Source organism: Varroa destructor, unplaced genomic scaffold, assembly GCF_002443255.2.
Source record: "Varroa destructor unplaced genomic scaffold, Vdes_3.0 BEIS01000006.1, whole genome shotgun sequence".
NCBI classification, from domain to species: Eukaryota; Metazoa; Arthropoda; class Arachnida; order Mesostigmata; family Varroidae; genus Varroa; species Varroa destructor.
The window spans coordinates 6,632,364-6,644,171 of NW_019211459.1; the positions used below are offsets into that span (position 1 = coordinate 6,632,364).

General features: G+C 37.9%; 1 long non-coding RNA gene across 3 annotated transcripts; it reads left to right on the forward strand.

Annotated features, from left to right (window-relative positions):
* Positions 1-1,962: 1,962 nt before the first annotated feature.
* LOC147754796 (uncharacterized) lies at positions 1,963-5,899 on the forward strand. Of its 3 annotated transcripts, none has more exons than XR_015329552.1 (3): positions 1,963-3,539; positions 3,796-3,929; positions 4,435-5,899. It is a non-coding gene; the product is annotated as an uncharacterized LOC147754796 (long non-coding RNA). The 3 variants fall into 3 exon arrangements; XR_015329551.1 differs by lacking the exon at positions 4,435-5,899 and having other exon boundaries at positions 1,963-3,230; positions 3,361-3,539; positions 3,796-3,952; XR_015329550.1 differs by lacking the exon at positions 4,435-5,899 and having other exon boundaries at positions 3,796-3,952.
* Positions 5,900-11,808: the final 5,909 nt, after the last annotated feature.

The following is an 11,808-nucleotide window of genomic DNA, read 5'->3' on the forward strand; positions in this document are numbered from 1 at the left end:
AATCAATGATTACGGCAGTAAAGCCGACGTTTGTTTGAATTCCTCATGAGCTGACCCTCACCAAAAGATGGACCGTGTTTGCACGGCCAGTCGTCTGAAATCAAACGAGAAGACCCTTTTCTTACAAAGATGATGGCGGCCGATAATAAGTGGATAATATACAATACCGTCATTCAGAGCAGATCGTCGCTTATCTGTCATAGTGTCCTTCAAACGTGAGCTAGAATCTAGACACCGTCCAAAATAGGCGCATTTGATGGGATCGTCAAAAGTGCTTCTCCGTGAGCGTCTTTCAGACTACCAAAGTTCTAACGAAATTAAGTGTTAGCAATGATTCGATAGTTTAGGGTGAAGTACCCAAAAAGCCCGCCCAGCTATGGCAAATAAGAATGGGTCCATATTCCATGATGGAAATGCTCAGTATAAAAAAAACATACTTATGAGTTTACAGAAAATAAAGCTATCAACTTACGGAAAAATCCAGTCGAAAAGCTCTCTGAAATATGTGCAAAGGTCATAGCTAGAGACGGTCGATTTATCCTTATCAAATGATGGTTCTCAGTCAAAACAAAAAGACATATTTCGCTGTTGAAAGATTTGAACGCGCAAGCGCATGGCTTACAAGTTTGAGGTGTTAGGCATAACAATGTGAAATTCTAGGCAATCGGCAACTTTTTCTAACTACACTAAACTAGAGAGTTTAAAAACGGCGAACACAGAATGACGTGCCTGTTCACAGCGACAGCTACGTTTACAAACGTCTAGTTACCTCTACAGAAAATGTCGAAGTTTTTTAAATCAACCGCAGCGGATTGCCTGTAATGTGATGAAATTTAGAATGAACGATTTGTGTGGGCTGAAATGTGACAAAAGTTTGGCTAAAAATAAAAGCATGCGTCAAATTATTTCGCCTACTTCTGAACGAACGGGGAAAAGTGCCGCAAGTCGGGTCGTGCTAATTTAAATTTGGCCTTGTATATGTTTCATGTCAAGCGCGTGTCGTGGCTGCTGGTCAAAGGCGTCCACCTAGAGTACATTGAATTCCAATCCGCTGAAGCTATCTATACTAAAGTTTTTAGTCTTACGCGTAGCTAACTGAGCTACATAACTATAACATGACATGAAGATGTAACCTACCTTTTCAGATCGGGCTTATGTTCCCCCCGGAGATTGCACGGCATTCGATTATGGAATCGAGCAGATGCGGTATTCATGTCGGAACTAGAGTAAACAGCCAAGACTGCCTAATACTTAAAGGCCTATTGTATGCGGAGAAGAAAATACGGAATCTCCAATGCTTAGTAGACTAAAATCAAATCCTTCAATTGATAGTCCCTTGTGTAAACCACATTACATCTGCCTCAACGCTTGCTTCAAGAAGAATGCTTAAACAATGCTAGTAATCCAATGAGCATCGGTTTAGAGATGTCAAGGAAGCTCTCACTGAACTGAAGATTTTCCTCTTGAATTAGAATGCGTCAAATGGAAAACCAGAAATCGCGTAAGCTTCCGAAACTTTCAAAAAACTTCGTTTTCCAATTTACCGTGTAACACCATATGCCATCTGTGCAGTCAAAGCTTTACTCCTATAAATATGTTTTTCATTTCACTGAACAAGTGTAGTTATTCGAGTTCTCAATACAACATCGTAAAACGTTCTACCCATAGAAACAGAAGGAAATTTCGGTCTACATATGCATCCTAACGTATTGGATACTGATTATATAATCTTGAAAGATGTACCGACTCACTAACGCAAATATATGAATATATGCTGACCTTAGAATAAGCTTACTTTTTTTTTGGGTTTTTAACTTGAATTGCTAAAATATTTGCTAGGAACTGTATACCTAAAAAAAAGTTATTTATGTGTAATGCAAACGCAAGTATAAATGTACGCTTTGTTTTGGCACGCAAATTGACTTAACCTGAGGGTTAGAGTTCAATCAAAGGTCGCCACAAGGGAACACACATTACCTTATATTATAGGTTATTTATTCTAAGCGAGTATATATAATACAACAAAAAACCATTGTAGCAGTCACTACTCGTAACATACATTCACGAAATGGCGCCTAGCATCTACTCTGGCTATTCGTTCCAGATTTTTCATCAGTTACTAACGGCTGTTTATCGACGGACGTTCCAATCCGTAAAAATATCGGCGATTTTCCTTCTCTCTGGTTCTGGAAAGTCCTCAGGGTGCAGCATCACGTAGTGCCGAAGTATAGCTTCTCGACGTTCGCGCCTCTTCCTATTATACTGCCGTGCTTGCTCTAAGATTATAACCGCGATGGCTCCTATTACGAAGTGCTGTTGGAAAGCTAACATTTAAGTGCACATTAAGCAACTTGAAACCAGCAACGTTTATGACAATTTGTGTTCAGTATGATTCATTACGTAGGATTACCACGCCAGATGTCTAGGAGATTCACAGCTATTATTTTTTTGAAGGAAATGCGCCGCAAAGGTGCCTCTAACGCTCACAAAGACTGAATCAACTATTTGCAATTGGGACACCCGAGCAGAAAGAGTTTTTATATTTTTTATATTTGGAAAAACGACAGCTAAAACTATGTTTGGAATTCATTTTTGGAAGACAGAGAAACACACACATGAATAATGAACGTGAATAGTCGCGAAACCCAGTACCCTGATAGAAGTAGGCTTTTCATCAATTTATCCTTATGCTGTCTTGGTTGCTTGTAGAGATCACATTGGTTCAACATTGTTTGCAACGCCAGTTCTTACGCACCCTATGAATATACGCGACATGAATAGCTGGACACTTTCATATTTAACGATGATAACAAAGGGAAAGAAAGTTTGCAACGGGCTGAATCAGATTTTAGTAGATATATAATGGTAATTTTATGGCTTGACCTACCTGCATACAAAGGGCGCTTGTACAAAAAATTGCGTACACAGCCACCTGCAAATCCACACATGATTCCAGTACCCCAAAAAAGCATCGTTTCTGCGCTTTGATTCTTTTCTTCCCAACCTGCAAATATTTTCCGGTAGAATGGAGCCATTTCGCCCGAATCACTCATCATGACACCTGAGCTGGTAAAGTCACGAGCCTGCAAGTAAGTTCGATGATCTTTTGCATACAAACACGACGACGGAGATTTTCCTTTTTTTGTTTGTTATTGTTGTGTTTATTATACAAGGCTAAGATGGTTGGATTCAATTGGAGGGCTAAGTTGGACCCATCAACCATCGGAGAGGTTGGTCAGAGTTAAATTTAACGCGCGCATTAATTCAGGTTCTACAGTGAATATAGCAGATAAATTACAGTATATATATATATATATATATATATATATATATATACATACATATATCTTATTGTGAAAGTTTGGGCAGCCAAGGTTCAACGTCGTCGTTCCTCCTAAGTCAACAATACGCCTGTAGGACAGCTAAAAACTTCAACCACTACTAACAACAAGTACCGGAAAAGTTTTTCCAGTAACAAGAACCTGAAGATGTAGGTCAGAATTCTTGTTCCGCGTACGGTGTGGTTTTCATAAATAGATGTAAGTTTAATTAACAATATTATTTTTTAAAAGTGATTTTAGGCCACCAATTCGGCCAAAAATGAACCAGACTTGAAATGAAACATTAATCTGAGTAGGCTCGGAAAATTTTGATATTTACACATTATTTCTTTCAACTCAAAAGTACAAAAGAAACGGTTGAAAAAGAGTGCTACGTATGCTCCAAAATCCGAAATGTAGTATACTGCGTGTAGAGAGACGTCTTAGTAAAAAAATGATTTCTGTCATCTTCCAGGTAATTTCAGTAAAGTAGCTACGTATACAGAAGCTTCGTATTCCATCTAATTTGGCTACTTTTTCTCATGCTTTTTCTCTAGTATGTCCAGATGTTTGCAAATCTAATAAAATTAGACGGAATAAACATAAAATGTAGGTTGTCACCTTCACGCTGATTTTTTGAGGATTTTCTTTCTGTTACAGTGTTACTTTTCATAGTGCTTATCAAAAATGGGGTTGATCGTTAGATGTTGCTTATAACAACAATTCATATAGACTTTTCGTAAAAATGTCTACAAAATCTCGTAAGTCGAAATCTAATGTACAAACTGTAAGCTCTAGTTATCGTTGACAAAGTAAACTAATCTTACGTGTACCAAGAGATGTAAAACTAATGCATAAAAAATAATAGCACTTTTGCGGCGGAACTTTATACCAGCTCAAGAAGTTGCCGTGGGATTGCCTAAAAATATTTTCGTGATAAAAATATTTATATTTATAATAAATTTATTTCATCGTAAGAAAATTCTAAAGCTTAAAAATAGTATTAGAACGTGGCAGCGCTTTTCTGGATGGTGTTCGAAATTATCTTGCTGAATTATTCTGATAAGTTTAAGTTTGGGTTTTTAGAACATGTAGAGAATGATGTAAAATTTAGCTTTCAGTGAAGGCCCCATAACCGGGACGTTAGAAAGGACAACTAAGATCAGGCTCCACCAAGCAGATGCCCCCTGTGCAAAACAAGTGTCAGAGAGGTGGAATCGCCAAAACATCAGGATGATTAGCGCCGTGTCACTCAGATACTGTCACACAACGAAATCTTGTAGCGCTTAGGACGTTGAAAATAGCATCGATACTATAATCCATATAGAAGAAAAGTAGAAATCAAAAATACTCTATATTTGACTATTCAATAATGTTGCAAGTAGTTGCAGGGTAAGTGAGTAATAAAAAGGGCTCGGAAGTATCCCATCGAAAATTTTGGATGGATAGTGATTTCAACGGATAAACGCGAAAGAAAGATAGAAAAAAGGCAGGCAAATTATCGCTCGTTGGTTTACAAGGTATTCACCACACCTAATGCTCATACTACGTGTATAACAATCTTTAAATGGCTGTCACTTCCGCAAATGTATATCCCTCACGATGAGCTTTTAATAAGGAAGTAGCTGAAGTATGGTAAGTACAAAACGAGCAATAGAAATTTGTACATTGTTTACTGGAAGCGCAGCGACATTTGAGAATCGAAGGCACGTCTCTGATATTTTGTACCCCTCTTTCCATAAGGCCACGTATGCACGTGACCTTAAGGAGATCCCACGAACATAGTTTGCATACATTTATCTATTATACTATGAGCATTGAATGAATGACCGTGTAGTGGCATAATGTTGTACTTACGTAAGGGTTCATCGCTTGCGCTGTTATTGTGGTAAAGCACTGGATCAGAACTAACATCGGTGACCACGAATAGAACGATTGCCAAGATTAAAACATCGCAAAGCGCGGTACTAACCCGGTAAAACCCTAAGCGGGACAAATGTTTCTATAATATGTATATTTATGTTTATTTTACATTTATATTTATATATATATTTATGAACCTAAGACGCCCCGTGGAATAACAGAGGCACTTCATAATGGTTTACAATCTTCATTTATTTCTCTTACAATCGAAATGTGCAGCACGCATCAATAAACCACACACATGTATTTTTTTAAGAATAAATGAAATATATGGAAGAATACAGGGAGTGTTTGATCCAGATGAATTTTATGCGTTTCATGATCTAAATATTACTTCTAATATTCTATTTGATTTTCGGCCAAATTACGTTCATGGCGGTGAGACCTAAATGTGCTTATTCATAGTTGTTTGGACCGAACAGCATAATAATTTCTTCATTGTTTACATATAGTTCAAATATTGTTATGAGATTGGACAAATGACTGATTATTGTATCACATATTTTTAAATAAAGGTGTTTTTAGTTTGTATTTTACCAGTAGATCAGCTAGGCTTGAATTAAATCAATCTAATCACACTTCATAGAGTTAAAGACAGACATCCACACCTTGACTAACGAATTACCATTTTCTTACAATCCGAACGTGTCCTTTCAGTTCCGTTTTTCCACTTGTAGTTTCTATGCTATTACGTATCGTATCCGTTATGAAAAGGTTTCTAGGTAATTTTCCGTGATTGATCAATTTCTTGTAGTTCTAGTGAACATTTTGATGCACTTAAGCTCCTCTTTCTATACGTACTGAGATAAAATACAAGGAACATTAAAAAGAAATACACAAATGCCGTTACCACAGTGAGTGAGTTCAAAATGGGATAGTTGCAATCATATAATAGTGGCAAGGTCATATGAATGCCGATAACGGCAAACTGCACGATTTGAAATAGAGTGAGATAGCGTTTCCAGCCGAGATATGGTCGAAAGAATGGAAATGATGACAGAAAATAGTATGTGTACATAAGGATCTGTTCCGTCATATTGAACACGACCATCAAACAGGCCTGGCCGTCGATTCCGTATTGGATCCCGCACCACGGCAAGATGATAGCAAGGCAATGATGCGATACGTGCAGGAAAGTAACCTGGCTGTATTTCTTACGCAGCACAAAAAACACCGTATCGAGAAACTCGAACATTCGCACAAACATATAGCTGTAGTTGATCCGCAGGATGCTCAGGTCTGGGTTAGTCCTATCCAGACCCTGACAGAACCAGCTGTACCCGCCACCAAAGTAGGTCTTCGTGCCAAGGTTATACAGGAAAAACACATTGACAATGATCAGTAGGAAATTATACGTGCGTATAACGCCTAGAAGTTTGTATTCCTTTCGGTTAATCATATACTGCGGGAGAAGTACTTTTACGATGCCGATGTACAATCCAAGAATGTAAAACAGCAGTCTCCAGTTACCGTGGCCAAGCCAGTCGGCAGTGCGCGCGTCTTGAGGGGGCACATATCGAGCCAGCGACATTATATACAGTGTTTGTAAGATTACAAACGTGCTTTTAATAGTTAAAATCGTTTACGCAACAGCATCGTGCCCGGTGCATGCAGACTGTATGGTGACGTCGTGACACAAAGCTAATAAGACGAATCGAGCTGTGATAGTCTGTCTCGTTTTTCTCGCAAGTTTCCGTGATCATAGACAAAGAATCCGTTCTACAACGGAGTCGACAGAACTGAAATTTTATTAAGAATTAATAATTGCAGTCATATGGCCCAGGAACTTACTTATCGAACGTTCCTTAGTTTAAATTAAACACGTATTAGATTTACATCGTATTTATAGTAGGGTGTAAAATTATCTAATCTATCAAACAATTTTATTTAAATCATTAAACATAAAGTTTATTATAAGATAGTAATTTTCAAGGTACGCGCCAGCAGTTTATTACGCGTACACCGTTGGATTAAGGTAATATTTTAGTACTTTCTTTATTTTAATCAATTATAAAACATGCATCAGTAGTTCATGAAAGGCAATTTTAGTGCCACGAATGAGGTAAAACAGGCACACCAACGTCCTAAAGAAAGAAAGGTTCAAATTTTCGCCATCACTACTTAGGCCTATTACATTGATGTATTCCTCGAAAATTTGTGTCATTCTACAGATCGCTAAGTATTTCTATGATTTTTTTAGACTTGGATAGGTTGATAGACATTTATTAATTCTATATTTGCCGCCGCTTCACGGTATCTTACCAAGTGTAAGCAATTTTAACCCTAATTCTGTCACTTCGTGCGATCGAGTCACCGGACACAGTTACACACAAATGCGAATCTTCTTCATAATACGGTTGACAGCGGCACTCCAGCGATAGATTATATCAAATATATAGAAGTTACTCACCTATATGGACCGCACACTAACCTAAGGTAGAAGTATCATAGACCACATTACATTGCTTGGATGCTGATTCGTCACGGGATTAGGAGGCGAAATGACAGAATAATGCTTAGACGAGATCTGGATGAGTTGACCGATAACGGAAACAAGGGACGTAATTTTCGTCGGACTGTTTTGCTTGCAACTAGGGAGCTCGAGCTTGCCACAGCTGCGCCGGATGTTCTGCCCATCCGGACCGCTGGATGAAAGTAAGTTTAAACTAGACACAATTTTTCACGGAGATCATTCTATACAAATTAAAAAATGACACAAAATGTAATACGGCTTAACAAAACGACTAATCTAGTTTATCCATTTAAATTCTAGTACAGATTAAACCATTCCAACGCATTAGAAGCCTATATATCTTTACCTGCCAGCACTCTTTCTTAACAACGAAGGAAACAGACGTTTACGTCTCAAAATCTACCAGGTGCCATAGAAAAAATAGACGAAAAGACGAAAGTTAAAAGCTAGATTTCGTAACAGAATAGCCCCTTCTAGACAGCACGGAACACATAATTGCAAACGACGCAATTCATCAAATCAAGATGTACCCCGGTTAGCAAATTAGACCCCTCAAACCAAGGTATACTTTAAAAAACAGATATAACGTTTTTATGACCTTTATTAATTTGACCAAAAAACCACACGCAAATAATTTTGTGTATTTTCATTAAAATTTGTCTATCGCATTAAGTACACACTTACATTACTATAGAGCTAGTTCAAGCTAGTCAAGTAACAATTGGTAAAAGATAGCAATAGTTATGCGACAATGACAGAATGTACTACCTCAGTAAATTTCGAGTTCTACGACTGGCACACCAGCCGTTAAGCACTGCTATAAGTAGTTGACTCCACACCGGTTCGTCTACGCGCAGTTTCGAACGTAGACCACCCTGCGTCCCTATCTGGCAGGTAAATACTTCACCATTATTACGGAGACACTTGATCGGATCATTGGGCAAAATGCCGTATGTCTGGTTTTAACGAACTTTGAGTTCTATAAAAAAAGTTAATTGTTCTTCTAACTAGACAGTTTCGGGGTCATGTGTCTCAGGTAATGTAAGTCGCTTCGACGTTCGTACCATTATTGAAAAGCTGAGATTTGACCGTAGTACATGCACTAAACTGCCTCTATTCAGACTTGAGATAAAGCGTCTTGAAAATAAGTAAGATGCCCGTCAAAATTCGTTATATTTTATAATTTTGTTATAATACCAGCACAAATGCTGCCCAGACCCGTAAAAATATCGACTGTTTTTAGTTAGAAGAAACGATTTTGCTAATTTCGTTCTGGAAATTTCAACCTGGAAGGTGCTCTTCTCGTAGCGGTCGACCACCTACGGAGAAGTTGATAACGTGATTGCGGAACTAAGTAGCCACCACCAAATAGTTTGAAGAAAGCTGGCCACATGAAGAGCTCCATGTTTTGGGTTGTGCCATTGACCTTTCACTTGTGAAACTCTATAAGAATGCAACGAAATCAAGCCATCTGTAAAGTAATCTCTGATTAAAAATAAATCACATAATACACAAATTGAAATAAGTGAAAAAAATGTACCTTACAACAGGTGACAAGGCTCAGATTGATGCTACGTGTTTTAGTGAAATTAGAAAATTTGAAAAAGGAACGGAAGGACATCGTGAGGTCCTGCCATATGGCGAAACGATCGATTCGGACCTCGACTGTCAACAATTAACAAGATTACAATCAGCCACGGAACTAGTGAACAGAAAAAGTATAGTCTTTCAACATGATAATGCTGAACAATATTTACTTTGGGAAACCTGACAGAAATTAAGAGAACATTTTTTCTGGAAAAAGTTTAACTTATTTATCGTATAGTCCGGATCTTACACAATCAGATTGTCGCCTGTCTCGGTTTTTACAGAATTTCCTTAATGGTGTTAATTTAGTTTCAATGGAAGGGTATAAAAAACACGTATTGCTATTTTTCGCCTAGAAATCACAAAGGTTCCACAGATAAAATCATAGTACTACTAAAAAAATGGTTCATAATACTAATACTGTAATATTATTTTGAAACATAATAAATATTTTTGGCTTGAAAACGATCAATAATTTTGAGAACCCCCTTTTGCGGCATTCGATAAATTGCTATCTAAACGTTATATAATATGTAAATTTCTGGATATTAAATAACACGTTAGTACAAGATTTTTTTAAAAAAGTAACTGAAAAAACTACAACGTTTTTAAGGAGTGTAATATCTCTACATTTTGCAAAAAACCTATATACCTTTTGCTTGAAATGAATAAGGAAGCAGTAAGTTCTCAAAATCATTCGTTACAGGATAATAAAGAGAAATACGACTAAAACAAAAGTCTGCGGCTCTTTTTCTTCGGAAAATCATAAATTCATTCGGCATTGTTTAACGGCTTAAAAAAGTGGTTATACCCAGCACATATAGTTTCAGTCAGTGTCATTTCACTGGTCTGGCGAGCACATATGGCTTCAGCAAGCTACAGCTCTATGGTATTTGATATCTCACGGTCCAATGCCTTCTTCTTTGTGCAGAAAAAATATGTCACTAAAGCCACACGCTTGCCAGTCGTCCAACATGGGCCAACTTAAAACTAGGGTATTGCGAATGCGTTTTCGTACAGGTATTTTTTGTGTGACAATTTCTGTATTCGAAGCGGAGAGCCACTCATTAAGGCGATTCAAAGAATTTGTTAATGACGAAACCAGGAATCGCTATTTGGAGTGTTGCCAACGGCACAAATACTAGAGAAGAAGTCAGAATGAAAAAAGTTATTATTTTTAGGAGGTAATTATAGCAAAGCCTGGTCGTGAAGAGAGGGTACCACATATGGTTCAGAGGGCTTCGGGATGCTTCATTTCCATTTTTGAATACCTAAATAAATTTTCAAGCAAGCTTCTCCTTTCGATGTTAGATTATGAGCGTGAGATTAATCTCAGTGGTTAAAAAGGACCAAATTCGAAACTATCTTGTCGTTTCGGATATGTATATATATATATATATATATATATATATATATAGCACTGGTTGCTGTGAATAGGCAACGCTGTTAATATAGATAGAAATCCTACTTTCCAAAACCAGCTACAACAACTACCGCAGACAGACATCGTATTTGGAGAATCGCTTTCGTGCGAAAAAGTAAATAACCGATCATCGATTCGGTTACTTTAACTTTCGAGTCTGCAGTCCTTTCAAGGATTAACGATGACCTAAATCAATCAAAACCAATGCCAGTTATGTTTGCATTATGGTAAAAGAATTAAAATCAACGATTTTCGTACGTATCTCAACTGGGCTCAACTCGAATACATGTGCCAACGAATACCACAGGCCAATTTGATCATTCATGATGCTAATGAATAACTCAATTTAACCAGGACACACTTGTTTCCTTTCGTGCTTTTCATAAAGGTCAGGGATAAAGCTTCAGCCGTATTCAGGTATATTTAGATAGCCCCGTTTTCGTTTATAGTCAACTTGCCACCTTGCTAATAACCAGTCGTGCAAATGAACTTATTGCCGATATCCAGGAATAGAAAATCATAGAGGATATTCATAGGGCTGTCACACTACATTGACTATAGCCAACTCACGCTCCGACCGAGATGCACCAACCCTGGAGGACATTTGTTACATAGTCCGTAGTAAAATATCAGTTGACGGTCAGCTTGTCATCGCCTATGAGGCCGGCCGACCCGATTCGCGTACTTCTTGCAAGCAGATCAATATACGACCAAAACCGACCAGCTGATGCTAAAAAAGCCGGATCGCAGTACCTAATAAAACATATGCATCAAAAATGAGACTGTCAAGAAGACCTGCAGACGAGGCAAACTCGGTTAAAACATTCATAAAATGGCGCGCAAATGACTTGCTGCTCTTTTCTTATTTAGGGAACTTTTATTGCCACTTGTACCGCCTGCCTCGTATCGCTAAATCTTCACGCTAATGAACCGTACCAAAAGACCTGAACGTATGAAATTGTTAACCCAAGTTTAGTGAACCCGTCAGAAAGCGAAACGACGACAAGTTAACATAGATGCGCGCCTATATGTGGAACTCTGTAGATGTCTGCAGTCGATCTAAAACATACCCCTCATGACGC